This window comes from Copadichromis virginalis, linkage group LG7 (assembly GCF_057382275.1).
Source record: "Copadichromis virginalis isolate Kocher_CV1m ecotype Utaka linkage group LG7, C_Virginalis_male_GT1.1, whole genome shotgun sequence".
In the NCBI taxonomy this organism is placed as follows: Eukaryota; Metazoa; Chordata; class Actinopteri; order Cichliformes; family Cichlidae; genus Copadichromis; species Copadichromis virginalis.
Window position 1 is genome coordinate 25,159,409 of NC_140624.1, and position 17,289 is coordinate 25,176,697.

The window sequence follows — 17,289 nt, forward strand, 5'->3', positions numbered from 1 at the left end:
GGGGAAGAAAATTATAATATTGGGGTAAAACAGATAAACAACCACACATGTGCATCACTGATTTAACTTAAGGACAGATTTTTAATATGCAATTAATTGTTTTTTTTTTTTTCCATATTCCATCAGTCTGCTGCCATTAAAGATTAAAATCTTTACATCACAAGTGATCTACAAAAGAAAACTGAATTGGTACTTGGTGCCCAATTTTTGTTTTACATTTCATTTGAAGATTTGGGACCCACTCCAAGGAAATTTTGAACTTTAGACATTTAATTTATCGCAGTTTTTTATACCTTTTCTGCATCCATTTATGATGGAAATGTTTTTATCCATATACAGAAAAACAAAAATTGGGCACCAAGTACCAATTCAGTTTTCTTTTGTAGATCACTTGTGATGTAAAGATTTTAATCTTTAATGGCAGCAGACTGATGGAATATGGAAAAAAACCCCAAAAAACCAGACTTACTGATTAATTGCATATTAAAAATCTGTCCTTAAGTTAAATCAGTGATGCACATGTGTGGTTGTTTTTACCCCAATATTAAAATTTTGCCTTTTTATTATTTTAGACAAAACAGGGATAATAAAGAAAAAAAATGTTGCACCGAAATTTGGCAGCAGGCAGAGATCCCAATATGGCTGTGGGGAATAACAGCTGCATGTGCAGTATGAGGAATTTTTCCAATTAGATTTGACGGCTGACAGACTGCTGATTTTATTCCTAAGGCAGGGTGGTTGATAAGTGTATAACAGGTTAAAACTACAAACAAGGTGTCATGAAGCAAAGTGTTATGATACATAATAGTTTTTTATTTGTTTTTTACACTGGGAAAATAAATGACAAATTGTTATGACTATAAAAATCACAGGAATGATTCATATTGAGCTTAAATCTTTCCAAAAAAGTGTTTGCTGGCTATATTTATTTAAAAACTCGAAATCGCCAACATACAGGATTTATTCAACGGTGTTTTCTGCAGCTCGCTGTAGGTGAATCAGCGACACCTTGAGGCCGCTGGGGCTAACTGTCCAGGTTAGCGAGCCGGTGGCTAACTGGTAACTGTTAGCTTTAAGGTTAGCCTTCCAGCCCCGTTTGCAGACACGTCCACACATACACAGTGTCTGCTGCTGGATACTCAGACACATGCTGGACTGCTGGCAGGAGAAATGCTAGCTACGAAGAGGTCTTTCACCAGTTTCTTTACATACGCAAATTGAGGTAAGATGTCTCACATGATCCCTGTCAACGCTGTCATCCACAACGCTTCCACTTCTCTCTTTTTTTTTTCTTTCTAAAGTTTTTGCCAACGTTAGCCAGCAGCTCTTGTTAGCAGTTAGCTAGCAGGTTGAGTTAGTGGCTACGACTCACTGAGCCCAGTTTAAATGGAAGCGCTCACACGCGTGACTGATGTTTAATGCACAGGGGAGAGTGAACAGGATGCTCCCGAGCTGCCGTGGAATGAGTTTGTCCTGGCAAGCGGCATAAGGCGGGGAGCAGTGTATTGCTTTTAATGGTCTCCATCATGAGTCAGTGTTAACGGTGATTCCAGAGTTCAGAGCGACCGTTTGCCAAGTTTCCTCTTCCTTTAACTTCAGGAGTCGCCTCTGTCAGGGATGCTCTTGAAGCGAACTTTGTGTTGCTTTTTGTTTTGTTTGTTTGTTTGTTTTTAAGAAATGTTAAGCTTAGTCTTGCGGACCTGAGGTGTTCACCTCTGCTGGGCACTCGCAGCGAGCTCAGGGTTGTAGTTGGCATGTTGTGTCTCCGTGCCTTCACAGCAGCCGGTGGATTCGTCTCCTGTGACTGAGAGCTGAGCAGCAGATGGAAGAATGTGCTCTTTCAGAAAGCCAGCTGGCCCCGGCTAGAGAGGGCAAGAGAGCCTTTAGGCACAAATAAGCTGGTTGAAGAATTCGTGCGTGTGTTCGTATATAAACTGAATAGTCATGACAAAAAGCATGGGCGTAAAAGGTTAGTTTGACAGGTTCAATACGGCATGCCGGCAGCTGGCTCTCACCTTCCCACTGCTTTTCGTTGTACAATAAAGGGTTATTATTCTATTCTGTTCTTGCAATGAAAGGTGTTAATGCTGCTGCTGAATTGGCTGCCTGACAAACCGTAATCCTCCCTGAGAAGTCTGGAAAGGCATCAAAGATTATTCTCTTAAGTAGGGATGTAGCAGTCCTTAAACCTAGACCGAAATCACGATAGAAACATCCACAGCATCTTTCGGCAATTCCATCTTCCTTTTACCATGATGACTGTCTGAGCTAGTAATTCCAGCGCTCTGTACTCTAAAGCAGGATATGGGGTATGAGAAACTTGAGTAAATACAAGATCCATTTTTAAATTGTGATTTTATTTATTAATGGAAGAAAGTCAGCTGGCCTCTCCCTTAGAGATAGGGTGAGAAGTTTGGCCATCCAGGAGGGGCTCAGAGTAGAGCTGCTGCTCCTTCACATCGAAAAGAGCCAGTTGAGGTGGTTCAGGCATCTGACAAGGATGCCTCCTGGGTGAGGTGTTCTGGGCATGTCCCACTGGGAAGAGGCCCCGGGGCAGACCCAGGACACGCTGGAGAGATTATATCTCTCGGCTGGCCTGGGAATGCCTTGGTGTTCCCATGGACAAGCTGGAGGAGGTGGCTGGAGAGAGGGAGGTCTGGGCTTCTCTGCTTGGGCTGCTGCCCCCGCAACCGGGCCCCGGATAAGCAGCAGCAGAAGAAGAAGATGGATGGATGGATAGAAGTTAGCCAAACCTCCCTGGCCCTATGTGGAGAAAGTAACTGGGTCCTTATAATTAACCATAACCCATTCTGATCTACTTGAGGACTGAAGGCATTTCATACAACTTGCCTTCACCTGTTCACACACATTTATACAAAGTGTTTTGTGTCTTGCTTTGACACACATCCACACAGGGGTGCCTCCAGAATTTTTTCATAGTGGTGGCCATATGTGGGGCACTAAAAAATATTGGGGTGGCACACCAAAAACAGAATTTCCAGTTTTATTATGCTGCTGTCAAATACAGGTTAGTTGAAAAATATGGCAAGAATTATAGAAAAGAATTATATGCATAGTTCATTTCCTGCTGTTAAAGTTAACATCATTGAAAATTGGTACATAAGAAAACCAAATCATAAGCAAATTTTGGTAGGGGGAGCAATTTTTATTTATTGATTAATTTTTTTTGGCAGAGGGTGGCCAGTAACACCCCCCCCTCCACCCCCGGCAAGATCAACAAGATGTATTTTTGGTACATGTGAAGCCTTTGTGTTCTTTTATGGTCAGGAGTGGGGGGGTTTTTCCACCTTGGATCTCTCCTATTGATCCCATTTTTGTCCACTCTTTTTTTTATTTTTTTATTGTTAAATTATGAAAAGCAACCTTAAATGAGGCCTGCAGTTCTTTAGATGTTTTTTTTTTGGGGGGGGAAATCTTTTGTGACCTCCTGTATGAGTCACTGATGTGGTGTCTATAGACGGGAAATTGAATCAACTTTTCTGGAAGATCATTCGTATCTCAATGTCTGGATAGTATTGGTGTCGAACGTTTGTTAACCCTAGAACACTAACCTATGGTTTTGTAACAGTATCGCTAATGATGGGTGTATTTTACCTTATGATAAAACATACTTCCCATCAAGAAAGTGCAACAACACATGACAGATTGTATAGCAGGAAATAAAAGAAAAATACTTCAATGTCTCATAAAATTAAAAAAAGGTTTAAAATGAGTGAAAAATTAGGGAATCCTTAACAACAACAAAAATCCTAAAATATTATTAATAATAATTATGATTAAAAAGCAACTGTATTTCGGTTATTTTTTAAATTATCATTATTATTTTCTCAATTGGCTGCAAGTAATTTTAAAATTGTTTTAGTGTTCTAAAACCTTTTAATATATAATTCTCAAGCAGGACACCTAGTACTTGTACCTGTTGATCTTATACCGTAGTATTCGGACCATAAGGTGCACTGGATTATAAGGCGCACTGTCGATGAACAGGTCTGTTTTCATACATAAGGTGCACGGGATTACAAGGCGCATTAAGCAAAACAGTCAGATAAGTCAAACTTTACTCAACTCATTCTTCTTGCTTCCTCCACTTCTGTACCATTGATTCATTAATGTTGAATTCTCTGGCAGCTGCTCTATTCCCATGTTGTTGCAGCACATTAATGACTAACCTCTATTGTGGATGGATTATCTCAGTTGTTCTCCTGACTGAAGTTTGGTCCGTTTACAGCATCCTGCCATGTGATTGCATTTGTCCCTAACCGTTGGGAACCCTCACTTTAATTTTTATCAATTGGAAAAAAGTTAGCATTCATCCTTCAGCTTCACAGTGTTAATGTTATGCTAACATAGCTGTGTTGCTAGCGATCACATAGCACATCATTATGCACCAGCTAGTAGAGCAGGGCGATATGGCCAAAAATATTTATCACGATATATATTTGAAAATTTGCGATAACGATATAACTGACGATATAATTGATGCGAGACAAAATACAACTCCACAACATTACTAGCGCAAAAAGACAACCTTCCATTTATTTTCACTTAAACAAGAAGCTGTTTTTTATGTACATTAAAGCTTTATAAAAATGTAAAAGTACAAATGCAAATTCCTTGCTGAAAGTTTAACCAAAAGGCATTTCCAGTAGAAATGGGCTGACATATCCTGAGCATAACCATGTATAATATCCACTGAAGTTAAAAAGAGGTGCTTTGCAACATTAAACTGCAGTGTGCAGTATGTATTTTTCGGACCATAAGGTGCACAGGATTATAAGGCGCATTAATCGAAACAAAGCAGTCAGATAAATCAAACTTTATTAAACTCATTCTTCTTGCTTCCTCCACTTCTGTACCATTGATTCATCAATGTTGAATTCTCTGGCAGCTGCTCTATTCCCATGTTGTTGCAGTATATTAATGACTAACCTCGTATTGTGGATGGATTATCTCAGTTGTTCTCCTGACTGAAGTTTGGTCCGTTTACAGCATCCTGCCATGCGATTGCATTTGTCTCTAACTATCAGGAACCTTAACGTTAACTTTTATAAGTGGAAAAGTGTTAGTGTTCGTCCTCCAGCTTCACTGTTTATGTTATGCTAACATAGCTGTGTCGCTAGCGATCAGGTAGCACATAATTATATACCAGCTAGCCCAACTTCAGTAACCCTACAAACGTCACTGCTGTTTAGTTTTCTGTCTTCATTTATGTTGGACGTGATAGCAGAGCTGTACGTTTGAATTTTTTCAGAAATCTCTCAGTCAGAACGTGCAATATCATGCTTAGGTAACTAGCGAGCTAACTTCCGCTAGCTTCCTGCTAACTTCTAACTCCGTTAAATGTAATACATTTTGTTTTCATGCATGCCTGGAAGTTAAACTTCATAGTTACACCTGGTTAAGCAGCAATGCTGATCGTTTTATTAAAGATGAAAGAATTTAGACAGTTTTTAACTCTCAGTGATGCTGCAGTGTTCGTTTGACCTGAAGTATACGGAGTTTAGGACCCAGATTACTCGCAGATTTAAGAGCATCTTAGTCCGACAAATACGACAATAACGACGGCCGCTTGCATGTTCTGCAAAAAAATGTGCTTTGTCGTGTATCTGACGGACAAACACCAAACCAGTTCCACATCACTGAAGTTGCACCATTTTTACAAACCAATTCTGGTTCATCTGTTTCACTCAACAATCGGCCATGTGCGTATGAAAACAAAGGCTCTGCGCATGCGCGTTTTACTCATATTCTATCGCGATATTTCATTTTCCTATCGTTGCCTAACATTATACCGGTATTACCGTGAACGGTATAATATGGCCCAGCCCTACCAGCTAGTCCAACTTCAGTAACCCTACAAACGTCCCTGCTGTTTAGTTTTCTCTCTCCATTTATCTTGGAAGTGACAGCAGAGCTGTACGGTTTAATTTTTTCAGAAATCTCTCAGTTAGAACATGCTATATCATGTTTAGCTGGAAACTAGTGCGCTAACTTCCTGCTAACTTCTAACTCTGTTAAATTTAATAAATTCTGTTTTCATGGATGCCTGGATGTTAAACTTAATTGTTACACCTAATAAAGCAGCAACACTGATCATTTTATTACAGATGAAAGAATTTAGACAGTTTTTAACTCTCAGTGATGCCGCAGTGTTTGTTTGACTTTAGGACCTGACGCGGACAGAGCTTCAGACCCAGATTACTCAGGCTCCTGACTATGGTAGCCATAATGCTCCGACAATCCATCAAGTGGTCGGCTTCGTAGCTTACCAAAGTCGTACTAAAACATTTTTTGACAGATTTTTGAGCGCCATGTACCACATATAAAATCCGTTCGAGGTCAGTAAGCACAACCAAAACTCATACATAAGGTGCACCAGATTATAAGGCACACTGTTGATTTTTGAGGAAAATTAAAGGATTTTAAGTGCGCCTTATAGTGCGGAAAATACGGTATAATATTTGTAATTAGGCTAAGCAGACATTTGAATACCGTTTTGGTATTTTATTCTTTACTTGCTGTCAGGACAGTTAAACATTACCGGGGCTCCAAATGAAATAATAAGGCTAAAATGTCTTACACCAGCGGCCCCCAACCTTTCTTGCGCCACGGACCGGTTTATGCCCGACATTATTTTCACGGACCGGCCTTTAAGGTGTCGCGGATAAATACAACAAAATAAAACTAGTACCGGTACCGAAAAAAAGAATATTTATTCATAACACACGTGAAAAGACCCAGGAAAACCGAGTTAACGATAACGACCGCTGTCTTACACAATTCATAATACAACTGTAACACTAGCAAGTCTGTTAAATTGCACAATCAGCACTTTTATCAGCTTCCTTCCTGGCTTCAGATGGGTTGAGCTAGAGTAACTTTTTTCTAGTCTTACTAACCAAAGCATTCAAGGATACACATATTCATGAAATGCTTTTCATACTACGCTTTTACTTTCACTACTTTTGCTACTTTGTCTGCAGCATCAAAGTGGCATCAAAAAAGAAATAAGTAAAGGGCGCGATCGTGGCTCAAGAGTTGGGAGTTCGCCTTGTAATCGGAAGGTTGCCGGTTCGAGCCCCGGCTTGGACAGTCTCGGTCGTTGTGTCCTTGGGCAAGACACTTCACCCGTTGCCTACTGGTGGTGGTCAGAGGGCCTGGTGGCGCCAGTGTCCGGCAGCCTCGCCTCTGTCAGTGCGCCCCAGGGTGGCTGTGGCTACAATGTAGCTTGCCATCACCAGTGTGTGAATGTGTGTGTGAATGGGTGGATGACTGGATATGTAAAGCGCTTTGGGGTCCTTAGGGACTAGTAAAGCGCTATATAAATACAGGCCATTTACCATTTTAAAGGGCTGTTTTTCCCCAAAGACTTCTATACAGCTGGGCATTAGGGGTGTGCAATGTAGCCCCAAAAATTATGCCATGATACTTCAAGAAACTTTGCAATTATATATGTGTTAGAAAAAACCCCATAACAGTAAGTCAAATATAAGCACAAAATTACAGTGTTTTAGTAAAATTGTAAAATTACTACTTAGCATTTCAGTTTAACAGTAGATAAAATGACTTAGCCAGGTCACTTTTCACTAGCTTCACAATATTGTGTATAATGAAATTGAAATTGGAAAATAATTTTAGCCCTGGGATGTTAAATCTTGGTTCGAGCTTTTTAAGCAGCTGCTTATATCCTAGTCTACTTATCTACATCAGTAATTTCCATCCACCATTTATTGAAGTTCTGACCATTACTTCCTTCCATAGTTGCTGGTTTCTTCTATCTGTAAGGGAAGAAATGCAGGTTTAAAGCACATCTGTGTTGGCTTCCTTTGCAAACCCTGAAACTATATCCCTTCTTTATATACAGTCTGTGGTTTAAACCTCCTCTTTGCCAGAGTCAGCCAGTCAGAAGAAAGTTGGCTTAAAGGTAGAGTAGCTAAAATGGTTCGTTTCAGACAGGAAATTAACGAATTGTCTGCTACAAAGGATTAGTTTGAAATGTAAATCATGCAAAGCTAGGAAGAAAACAGTTGGATATAATAATAATTATGTCACCTTTATTGTCTTAATCAAAGTGATTTGAGTTTTTGGTAGCTGAAAAATGTCTTCGTTTGCAGAACATGTAAGCAAGTTTTGAAGTGAACAATCAATAGATTATGAAAAGCATGTATAAAATTCTCAGTGAGTCAGACATTGGTGTCTTCTAAATGTGGTCAAAGAAAAAAAAAATCATGTCAAGCCAAACTGGATATCTGAACATGGGTTTTGTATCTTTTCAGCATATCCTCATTGTATTAGATTTAACTAATGGCATACATACAGTCTCAGCTGGCTGTAAATATTATTTCATTAAATTTCACAGTGGGGACGTTGAATGGAACTGAAACCCCACAGCTACGATGTGCCCTCGCCATCGTGCTGTTACATATCTGAGTTTGAAATAAAAAAAATTCTGCAGTCAGTTAGAGATGATAACACACAACAGCTTGTCATGCTTGACCTTTTCTTACAGTTGATCTTATGGGACACATCATGCAAGGTGTTGAATTGATAACACAGTTTCACTTCCTCTTCCTGGCTGACACCAGTATATGCTTATAATATTTCTTCTTATTTCCTCCTTTACAATGAGAAATAAGAGCTTGTGGGATTCCCTCCCTTAAAACTGGCCAAGGTACTTCATCTAATCTCCATTTAGTTAGCCGTCACTCCTCATTAAACCTGTCCTTTTGCATCTTCCTTAGGTGATAAAAGTGATTAGCAATAACTCTACAACAAATCCCTTTTGTGGGTAGGAAAGCGAGACAACATGTTATGTAGTTGCTCTATGTTTTGATAAAGGGCATCTTATTTCATTATAGTGTTCGCTTGAATATAAAAAAAAAAAAAACTGCATGACTGCTTACAAAACATGTTGTATACAGTGGAATAAACCCTAATTATAAACTTATTAGAGAAATATTTTATTACAGTGCTGCTGATTTTGCTGTGACTAAATCCTCTGTTTGGATGAAGCCAGGAAATCTTCTGTGAACAAAAACAAAACCTCCTGACAAAGTTTCTACCAATTTTATTTTTAATGCATATTCAACTCTTTCAAACTTGGTAGCTTGGTAAATATGCAGGGCACACTAATCAGCTCTGCTGCTTGACTTTCCTGAGAAGGTCAACAAATGTTACTATGACTTTATAGCAACATTATGCAGAATTGTCTCACAGTATAAGATGCATGTTCTCATTTTTTTTTCGTGATGACGAAATATGGTGGTAATAAATTGCTCTGTTAAGCAAAAGTAAAACCTGCGTCTCATATAGTATACCAAACTGTCTATTGAGGCATATTTTAATGCAGATTACACTGAATTGAAGCTCATGTTGGCCTTCTCCTCACTGTGTGTATTAGATGGCAAAACTACACTATTGTCTGCTTTCAACAAGCTCGTGATTTGCTTATGCAGACGGCTTTGTGCTGAGTATCTGGTTCATTAATGATAATTTGTCCAACCACTTGAGTCTTTTCACGCACACACAGCAGCTCTCACTCTATCTGGACCCAATGGAGGCTCTGCCAGCTTCTTTTTACAGAGTATGTGTGATCTCAGACTGTGACAGCGGAAAATAATAGTCAGGTCTTTTACAGCTAATGAGTGGGGGTCGTGTCAGTTCCCTCACCTAAACCAATGATTGGTGTTTCCAGAGGTGTCTGAAGTGGGCAATTTTCTGTTGTTTTCCATGTGTGAGAAAGGGAATATCCAACCTGATTCTTCCAGAAATCTCCAGAGTTGATGGTTTCATAGATTGCTTGGCGCATTCACTGGGTACATCCGCGGTAGGGAAGAAAAAACTTAGACTAGTGGTAAAATAAAGTCACCTAAAATATAGACTGATGGACACATGCCTTTTTTGTTGTTGATTACTAACCAATCCACAGTGTACAAACAATGGTAATGAGGACCGCCCTCAACAGTAAGCTGTTGAAACTGCCTTGACCTCCAGAATGGGCACCGTCATTTTGATGCACAGCTATAATACTCAAAATGTCAGAGTATAAGAAATTGAAGTTTAAAGGGAAGATTTACATACCATTTTTTTGATTGTGTAACATTGCTTACTAACCAATGCAGCAGAGCTATAATTGAACAATTTGTGTGGGGAATACTTGCAGGCTGATAATGTGATAAATTGTGTTTGGATTCAGACACATTCTTCAGGGCATTTTTCCCAAGCTTCATATTCCCCAGAGAAATAATAAATGCATCAGAAATAAAATCTCTTTGAAGACTGAATTTTTTTTTCCTACTGTGAAAATGTTTCAAAAATGTCAGCCTGGGATAGAGAAATGATGATTCTGTACTGAGAGGAAGGTCCACAACTCTGATACCAACAAAAATACATCAAATATGCTCTTACATATGTTTATTTATTTGGACATGTGTAGTGAGAAATTAAACACACACACCTCCATTCTACTAAACACACTAAACACTACAGCATAAAATCAAGTTGTCTCAGATTGAATGAAGAATATAAGAAATGCTCTGAGTCAGCTGTGCGACGTGACACTGGCAACCACAGCACACATTCACCACAAAGCCAGATCAGACTGGTCAGAAACCTTTATTTAGAACCTGTGCAGCACACTGGTAACATGATCTCAGCCAGAAAAGTTAGCTCTACCTTTGACAGAGCATACAGCTCCGCCCTGCCTGAAAAGGTCCACAGGCTGAGTGGTTTTCTGCACAGAGCTATACACAGGGAGAACTTTCACATCAGAAACCCTTGATCACCCTTTAGACTGAAGGGTTATTTGAGAAGAACACTTCAAAGCCTAACAGCTGGTTGGTTAATATCTGACCTTCCATGTCTATAACTGCCCCGGCCAAATGAGAAAAGTCTTTTGGACTGTTGTGTAGGTACACTGCCTTTACACTGATGAGGGAAATGCAGGTAAAATCCATTGTCCTGTATGAATCCACTCAAAGAATTTATAGCAGTCATGAAGGAAAGGGTGTGATGAAAGATGTAGGGAGGGTAAAGAGAGTCATAGAAGCTAAAAAGTGTTTGTTTTTTGTTTTTCTTCCCAAAGTTGGAATATGGACTCCATCTCCTGAACTTGCTGTAGCTCAGTAGACGGAAGTCTTTTCATATTTTTTGATATCAGTATGTAAAATGGAAGTTGGACTGTTTAGATTTTAAGATACCAGCCTTATAAAATACACCACTTAATCAACTGTGGCCACAATCATGTTATACTGGCACGTTTGTGCAGCAGATGGTGTTTGCAGCAGTTCAAGAAACTAGCTTCTCTGTATACAGGATGTAGTGGTGTGATAAAGATACTACATACAAACAGATAATACATACAGAAGATGCTGACATATTAACCACTTGTATTTGTGGTTGGTTTGGTTGATTTGTGCATTTTCTCAGCATAGCTGGCTGAATAATGAAACATAAGAACAAGAGCACTGAATTCATGATTTGGGTCCAGCATCTAAATGTTAAATAAACTATTTTATTTATTTATTTTTTATTATACTACTATTTGCTACATGCCAAAGGCAGACGTTCGTCAGAGAAGACTAACAGCCACAGTACGACAACATGAAGCAAGTGATTATTTCCCCACCCTCTGTTCCTCTTTCTGACTTCCTATTTTACATACAGAGACAGTTTGATGAATGACATGGCATGTGGTGTGTATTTAAATGCTGTTAAGGTTTTACTTCTTGCATGTATTTGAATCTATGCAAACTGATTAAAATTAGCAAGACTCTGTGTAAAACTAAACACAACCATCTGAGAGATGGGGGGGGGGCATCAGGCACTGTGTTTTGTCTCTTTCAGTATCAGTGCTGATGTGGCGATAGTATCTGGTGACAGCTATCAGTCATGAGAATACTGCTACTCCTTATTGGCGGGCATAAAAGTGAATGCATGATTTTGCAGCAGGGCGCGAATCAACCAATGCAATGCATCCAATGCATCTTGTAATAATTATTTTGTGTCTTCAGTATCATAAAAATGTCTTTCATTTTTCTGTTGTGAAGATAGCTAAGACTTCTTTGAGTCTCAATGTCCTGTTGACCTTCCAGTTTCATTTATCAGTGCTCGTTATAAGGCAAGGATGGTCCTGACTTTAGATCAGGTCACACAAAGTATTTCTGACCCAGTTAGCTAAACATATCACTGCATTTGAACAGTGACCACGTGTAGGTAATGAAAACTACACTGTCCGTCCTTCCTGTCCCGTGTGAGCATCTGGTAGTAGTAGCTGGGGACATGGTTGTTTAAAAAAAAAAAAGACTCTGTTGTTGTGTGTTTGAGCCAGTGGGCACAGTCCATATCTCATACTAGCTAACTTGAAGTGCTCTAAATTAATTCTCATTAGGCCAGAAAAACCCAACACTTTCTATTCAACTTGTCATTCAAATGGTAAATTTGATATGCTGGATTGATGGTGTGTCAACTAGGGCTGGGCCATATCATACCGTTCACGGTAATACCAGTATAATGTTGGGCAATGATAAGAAAATGAAATATCGCGATAGAATATGGGTAAAACGTGCATGCGCAGTGCCTTTGTTTTCATACGCACATGCCGGAAAAAGCATGGCGGTGACGGAGAATGAGAAGGGCGAAAGTGGATCGTGGAATGAAACAGACGAACCAGAACTGGTTTGCAAAAATGCTGCAACTTCAGTGGTGTGGAACTGGTTTAGCTTTCGTCCGTCAGATACACAACAAAGCACTATTTTTGGTAGCGCATGCTAGCGGGCCGTCATTATTACCGTGTTTTTTGGAAAATATGGCACACTTAAAATCAATCCTTTGATTTTTCTGAAAATCGACAGTGCCCCTTATAATCCCGTGCGCCTTATGTATGAATTCTGGTTGTGTTTACTGACCTCAAAACGATTTTATGTGGTACACGGCGCTCGAAAATCTGTCAAATGTTTTAGTACGACTTTGGTAAGCTACGAAGCTGCACCGCTTGATGGATTGTCGTAGGATTGCGGCTATTGTAGGCAGGAGCCTCGCGGAGTGATACATACTGTGCTTCAACATAACTTTCTAAGTTTTGTGGATATTATACATGGTTATGCTGAGGATATGTCGGCCGTGGAACGTGGAAATGTCTTTTGGTTAAACTGTCAGCAAGGAATTTGCATTTGCACTGATAATTTTTTATATAACTTTAATGCACATAAAAAAACAGCTCCTTGTTTAAGTGAAAACACATTGATGTGTTTTTTTTTTTTTTTTTTTTTTGCAATAATAAAGTTGTGGAGTTGTAAAGTATTTTGTCTAGTGTCAGTTATATCGTTATCGCGAATTTTCAAATGTATATCGTGATAAATATTTTTGGTCATATCGCCCTGCTCTAGTGTAGAAACATTGAAATGACACCAGCCATGGTTGGAAGGTCTTGGTCTCGTCCTAAAGTCTGCTAAGCTAAAAGAGGGGGTGAATTCTAATAGGTGTTAGATGCATTGACCTAACAAGGCTTATCTGCCCCAATTCTGTCTCAGACACTTTTGGGATATGTACCTAATTCTTTTTATAATTAGTTCTGCTTGTAATTTTTAAAAAATGGTATATTGGTGGGATGGCATATAGCATATGAGACTCAGGTGACATTGTTCTAATGTTTTGGTTCTTTCTAATATTTGTCTTGTGAAGCTCATACTTTTTTTCACCTCATTATCAACACATTCAACTCTACTGGAGCATCCTTCTCCTCCTTTTATGCTTCTCCTCATTTTTCTCTTGCCGAAGGATGGCCACACTCCTCTCACGCTTATTTCAGTTGCTTAGCAACCAGAAGGAGATGCTTTTTTGGGGTGATACTTTGTGGTGGAACCGGAGGCGCGGTGAGGTGTGTACTGTTCAGGAATTAATCGCTCATGAATGCAGTTCCACTGAAGAGAGGCCGTGTGGAGCACTATTTAAAGTAAAGCATTCATTGAAAGATGTCATTGTTCCTTTAGTCAATGCCTGACAAGTGTTCGAATTATCATTGGTTGGGTGAGCTAGGCCACTGTCAAATAAATCAACTAAATGAAAGAAAACAATTCATATGTTTTTGTCATTATTCATATGCATTTGTTTCATTTGTTCTTAGTACAAGAGTCCCCCTGCCTTTTACTGTCATTTACAGCTGTGCTAGTTTCACTTCTCTCTGTTCTGTTTCACTACCACCATTTATGTCTGTTTCACTTGCACAGAAAACAGAGGAAAGTGAAAGGAATATGAAGTTTTTTCATGTTGACAACACCACTCTACTTCACTGCAAGTGTAATAAAGTCTCCCCAATGAGTGCGACTCAATTAAAGGTGTTGGAGACATGGCAGTTTATTACAAAATGTGTAGTTTTCATTAGAACACTAAAACTAGAAAATGCATTTTCTCAACAAACTGCAGTGGGAATGCTGATGATAGCTGACTGTTTTGAGCTGAAATGAAATAATTGCTAAATGTTAAATTAAAAATATTGAATGAGCTGAAAAATAAAGAAATTTTCACCTGAAAACAAAAGTGTAGAAATGTTGAAAGCTGACATTCACACAGAAGAAGTTGAAAAGTAGCTGAACATGTTTAAAATGTAGATGAGAAAAAGCTGAATGATGACAAAACAACATTTGGAGTCAGACAAAGCTCCCAAAATACATCTGAAAATAAAACGCATCTCTATGGATTACTTAGAACATACTCCCATCACTTGGATCCACACAGTTCAAATAGTTTACATCTTTGGGCTTTGAAAGACAGCCTGTTGGAAAGAGAACAATGATGTCTACGTTTTGAGGGTGAAATGATGGCTGTAGAGCACAGGTGTCGAACTCCAGGCCTCGTTGATCCAACACAGCTGTTTAAATGGCTAAATTACCTCCTCAACATGTCTTGAAGTTCTTCAGAGGCCTGGTAACGAACTCATCATTTGATTCAGGTGTGATGACCCAGGGTGATATCTAAAACTTGCAGGACACCGGCCCTCGATGCCTGCTGTAGAGCAAGCACTGTGCACACAGTGGCAGTTGAAAAATAAGTTTTTAAGATGAATCTTGGCAGTGACAGACAGAGCTCATTAAGCAGGCAGGTGTGAGCCACCTGGGGTGGGGTGCCACTCCAGCCAATGGCACCCCACACAAACACGTGCCTGCCTGCTGCTGGTTTAAATAAACAGAAAAGTAACTCCGAAACAAATGCTTCCCAATAGGGCTGTTCAATATAACGATATATATCGGATGACGATATAAAAACGTCTATCGTTTCATTTTACACTATCGTTTGTTTCGTGGTGTCGCAAAATAAACTGTTTACGGCAATATTTTTTCATCGTTTTGATGGTCACTGTGGTGGCTATATTAATTTCTTAAAGTTCTCTCTTTCTCTTATATTTAATATAACCACACTACAGACGGATGAAAGAGCAGATTTTTTACGGATGAGAATTAAAAAAGAGCCGCCAGGTGCTAAAAAACAAACCTTAGACTCAAACGTTAGAACAGGCTTTTCCCCGCAGCACACCGTGTAATAAATACTCACAAAGAAAACGGCGGCCTTTACAACTTATGTCTAAAAATGTATAGTTTCATGCATCTGTTAAAACACTCGACTCCAGCTACAGGACGCGCAGCTGGAAACACTTCCCGCAAGTCGAGCCGCCCGAGATTCACAGAATTTACAGAAAATGTTACATTTTTGTGATTTATATCGTTATCGGGACGATAGAATTCTTATATCGGGATATGAGATTTTGGTCATATCGCACAGGCCTACTTCCCAACAGAAAACTACAAGTAGTATTGACAAAATTCTTTCACTGCGAGCACCAGCAATGTCCAGTCTACAGAATTCTCAGTTCTCATGTCTGTCGAATTTATTATATGGACGTGGTGACAGTGTAAAGGCAGCCCGTACTTCTGATTTTCAGACGAATTTTGGGAGCCATTTTAACATTGGACTCTATGGAAAAGTTTCATGGAGGAGACTGTGCATTGGTGGCATTTATGAAAGAACCATAACATCCTTTACAATAACAATAACATTGGATGAAAGAGGGCAATGGTGCCGATATTTTGAGGGTAAAATGATGGTTGTAGACCAAACGCTGTGGACAACGCAGCAGTTTAAAGAGAAGATTTTAAGATAAATTTTTCCCTTGCTCCCACTCAAGCAGTTGACCTGTCTCACTCACATTAACATTCTGTCCCATACACACCCATTATAAACTCTGAAACGGGTGAAAAAAAGCACGAAACTTAAACTGGACCTGAAGAAAAAGTATAAAAGATATTAAAAAGACAAATACAAGCTGAATAGTTCGATGTTGTGGCTTCATTTTACAGTTTGAATGGTGTCTGTCGGTCAGTGTATGTGGAAGTAGTTAGAGTTAAAAGAGGAGTAAGTTGAATGAGAATTTGAAGATTCTCCCATTGAAATACATTGTAAATGTTTGTTGAAAATTTAAAAAATATAAAAGTTAAAAATGAGAAAAATACAAGCACACATGTCTAAAAGAAGAGGAATCTAACAGTGGTTGAACAGTGTTGAAGGAGATGGCGTACAAAAAACATAGGTAAGATGAAAAGTGGAAGAACAATACTGTGGATGCTTAATCAGCATCCACACTAAATGAAACAAAAATGGGAGCTGAGAGGAAACAGTAAGGCACACAAAATGTTAATGTAAAAGCCCAGCTGCAACACTTCCGTATGGAAAGAACCTCAAGTCACTTCAGTAAGTTTTTGCTTTGTTCTCCATTTCTTGAAATCTAAATTCTTTAACCTCCTAACACCCAAACTCCTTCTCTTTGCTATTTGGGCTGATTGGGACATGATGAATGTAAAAACAAAGAATGTTTGTTTAGCATGCTAATACCAGACCTTGCTGATCTGACATAAGAGCAGAGCACGCTGCATGTTGTAAAGTCCCAGCTTGCTTCCCCTCACCTCTCCAATTACACAAGGGGCAGCTCTCTCAAGCTGCCCCTTGTGTAATTAACAGAATCTCAGGAGTCTTTATTAAGAGTGGAAGGATTGTCAGTGCACTGCAAAGCTTGTTCATCTTATCAAGTCTACTCTGTTTCTCAAAACTTTTAATATTTCAATATAACATAGAGCTTACTGTATATGATTATTCAATTTTCTTCGAGGGGAAAAAACGTACTGGGGTTGTTCACTATTCTCATTTTAGCTCAGTACGAGAGTCATTTACAGCTGTGTCAGATCAGTCAAACGTGGCATGCTGTTGCAATGCTGTTGCAGG

General features: G+C 39.2%; 1 protein-coding gene across 5 annotated transcripts in view; it reads left to right on the forward strand.

Moving 5' to 3' along the window:
• Window positions 1-1,004: 1,004 nt before the first annotated feature.
• The window catches only part of LOC146705096 (suppressor of tumorigenicity 7 protein homolog), a 61,695-nt gene continuing 45,410 nt past the window's right edge, over window positions 1,005-17,289 (forward strand). For 3 of the 5 annotated variants that reach the window (XM_085462664.1, XM_085462665.1, XM_085462668.1), the window contains exon 1: window positions 1,005-1,222. The gene's annotated coding sequence lies outside the window, so the exon portion shown is untranslated. The remainder of the gene's footprint in view (window positions 1,223-17,289) is intronic. The other 2 variants (XM_085462666.1, XM_085462667.1) reach the window with 1 other exon arrangement.